Source organism: Triticum dicoccoides, chromosome 7A (genome assembly GCF_002162155.2).
Source record: "Triticum dicoccoides isolate Atlit2015 ecotype Zavitan chromosome 7A, WEW_v2.0, whole genome shotgun sequence".
Classification (NCBI taxonomy): domain Eukaryota; kingdom Viridiplantae; phylum Streptophyta; class Magnoliopsida; order Poales; family Poaceae; genus Triticum; species Triticum dicoccoides.
This window is the reverse complement of record NC_041392.1, coordinates 2,010,520-2,013,756: the sequence shown is the minus strand read 5'-3', so window position 1 is coordinate 2,013,756 and position 3,237 is coordinate 2,010,520. Positions and strand designations below refer to the sequence as shown.

The following is a 3,237-nucleotide window of genomic DNA, read 5'->3' as shown; positions in this document are numbered from 1 at the left end:
TCAACACCATAGCCCTTCCGATGAAGTGTGAGTAGTTTACCTCAGACCTTCGGGTCCATAGTTATTAGCTAGATGGCTTCTTCTCTCTTTTTGGATCTCAATACAAAGTTCTTCCCCTCTCTTGTGGAGATTTATTCGATGTAATCTTCTCTTGCGGTGTGTTTGTTGAGACCGATGAATTGTGGGTTTATGATCAAGTTTATCTATGAACAATATTTGAATCTTCTCTGAATTCTTTTATGTATGATTGGTTATCTTTGCAAGTCTCTTCGAATTATCAGTTTGGTTTGGCCTACTAGATTGATCTTTCTTGCAATGGGAGAAGTGCTTAGCTTTGGGTTCAATCTTGCGGTGTCCTTTCCCAGTGACAGTAGGGGCAGCAAGGCACGTATTGTATTGTTGCCATCAAGGATAACAAGATGGGGTTTTTATCATATTGCATGAATTTATCCCTCTACATCATGTCATCTTGCTTAAGGCGTTAATCCGTTCTTATGAACTTAATACTCTAGATGCATGCTGGATAGCGGTCGATGTGTGGAGTAATAGTAGTAGATGTAGGCAGGAGTCGGTCTACTTGTCTTGGACGTGATGCCTATATACATGATCATACCTAGATATTCTCATAACTATGCTCAATTCCGTCAATTGCTCAATAGTAATTCATTCACCCACCGTAAAATACTTATGCTCTTGAGAGAAGCGACTAGTGAAACCTATGGCCCCCAGGTCTATCTCCATCATATTAATCTTCCAACACTTAGTTATTTGCATTGCCTTTTATTTTACTTTGCATCTTTATCATAAAAATACCAAAAATATTATCTTATCATATCTATTAGATCTCACTCTCGTAAGTGATCGTGTAGGAATTGACAACCCCTTATCGCGTTGATTGCGAGGATTTATTTGTTTTGTGCAGGTGCGAGGGACTCGCGCGTAGCCTCCTACTGGATTGATACCTTGGTTCTCAAAAACCGAGGGAAATACTGACACTACTTTGCTGAATCACCCTTTCCTCTTCAAGGGAAAACCAACGCAGTGCTCAAGAGCTAGCACGCGGCTACGCCATGGATGTAGAAGGGAAGGTGGGAGAGGAGGGCTAGGGTTTCTGCTGCAGTGCGGCTGGCGGCGGATACTGTTGTGGAGGCGAGTGGCGAAATGGGATGGGGGCTACATATATGGCTCATGCCATCCTGCCAATAACCAAGAAGAGAGGGCCCACCCCGACCATGATTTTCAGGAGGCCCGAGACGTCACATGTGTATACATTGGCGCTTCCATACCTTCCTCCCACCGGTTGTTCAAACTGATGAGGAGAAAATTAAATGCCATAACCCCAGTGTTTGAATACCCTCGCGCCCCTCCGGTGGTCTGAGATAGCTATCGGATTCGACCAGGCAGATCACCCAGAATAACACCGCTACCTTCAATGTTAGACTCTCCAGAAAGAATGATATAGCTAGACTATTGCAGACTTACAATACCACCAATGACTTCGGTAAGAAGACCAAAAAATAATACCAACATTAGTCACTTTAATGTTCGCAGCCGGGCAAAGCCCGCGTGGTGCCGGCAATGGCAGGGAGGCTGGATCTCATCAGGAGCCTCTGGTACGGAGAAGCTGGTGGGCTGCTGGCTGCTGCTAGACAGCGACGATGATGCATGGTCGAGCCACGGCTGTCGACAGGTGATGCTCGATGGCGGCCTTGATGATCCAATGTCATGATCCTCAATGGCGAGACGCCCTGGCTAGGTCACCGGAGAAGAGAAAGTCGGTGCATGGTCCTCGACGGTGGTGAGGTTAGCTTCTGATCTAGACTTAGCATGCAATGGCATGGGTGATTTTTTTGCAGGTTTTCTTTAGCGAGTTTTCGAGTTTCGTTTGGGGCGTTGAGACGGCGGCGCTGTCCACGCCAAGGAATAATGTTCTCCATGCTCTTTCCTCGTTTCGTTGGTGTGTTCACCACCGGAGAAGGGCCGTGTTTTCGGCGGGTCTATCGGGATCCAGTCCTTTTAGGTTTCTGGTGGATCCGTCTGGATTCGGCCGGCTTTCATGGTCTTTGGAGTCTTTACAGTCCCTTATCGGTGTTTTTCTCTCTCTCTCTCTCTGGAACAGCGATTTGCTTTGTAGATCGCGGCGCCGGCGTCTGCTGGTCTATATTTGCGCCGCTGCTGGATGTAGAAGGAAGAAGATTTTGAGAAGCCCAAAGATTTGAATGTAATTATATCTTTCTATGGGTGTGTTTTTACTTTTTAAGGATCTGTGATGCTTTCCTTTTGATGGTACAGTATATTATACTCCTATATATGGCCTACGGCGTTGGACCCTTTCGCACAAGAGAAGCGAAAAAAGAAGAAATTTCAAGGTCGGACTGTCCCCCAAGAACCGAAGCGCTGCCGCCGGGTTCCCCATATGATTCTTTCTTTTTTCTTTTCTTTTTGATGGTATATATATGGCCTATGGCCTTGGACCCTTTCGCACAAGAACCGAAGCGCCGCCGCCAGCGTCCCCATTAACCGTTGCCGTCGTCGTCGAGGTGGTACCCACCACCGGCGTATCGATTTTCCTTAGGCAGATCGACGATCTCCTCTTTCTCCATCGGCAGATCGACCCGTACGTCCAGGTACCCACAACGCAGCACCGACAGATCTTCCTCTCCCCATCTGCAGATCGATGATTTTTCACCATCCCGTGTGCATATCGACCTGAGCTCGCCTGACCCCTGTCCACTGGCCTTCCTACGAAGCACTCCAGATTCTGCTCCATGGAGGAGGCGGAGAAGGGGGACATCCTCGAGCGGAACACCAAGCCGAGGCTGGACGACCATCCGGGGCCGACGGCGGCCAGCCTCTTCACCGATGATCTCATCCTGGAGATCCTCTCCCGCCTCCCGGCCAGCTCTGTGCACCGCTTCAAGTGCGTTTCCGTGCCCTGGCGCGACCTCATCGCCGACCCCGCCAACCGCATGAAGCTGCCCCAGACCCTCGCTGGCTTCCTCTACATAACCGTCCACAAGAGCGGGCATGGCCACCACTTCGCGACGGCGCAGCAGCCCCGTTCGACCTCTCCCTCCCTTACCTGCACCATAGCAAGGACGAGGGCATGATCCACGTGAATGTCTGCAATGGCCTCCTTCTCCACCGCAGCTACAAGAAAAGCAAGGTCGCCCATTCGAAAGAGGATGATTTCTGTTTTGTCGTGTGCAATCCCATCACACGGAGGTGGGTGGAGCT

At 49.4% G+C, this 3,237-nt stretch overlaps 1 pseudogene; it reads left to right on the top strand.

The window, feature by feature from the left end:
* The first annotated feature begins 1,782 nt into the window (after nucleotides 1–1,782).
* Nucleotides 1,783–3,237, top strand: part of LOC119329828 — a 3,068-nt pseudogene continuing 1,613 nt past the window's right edge.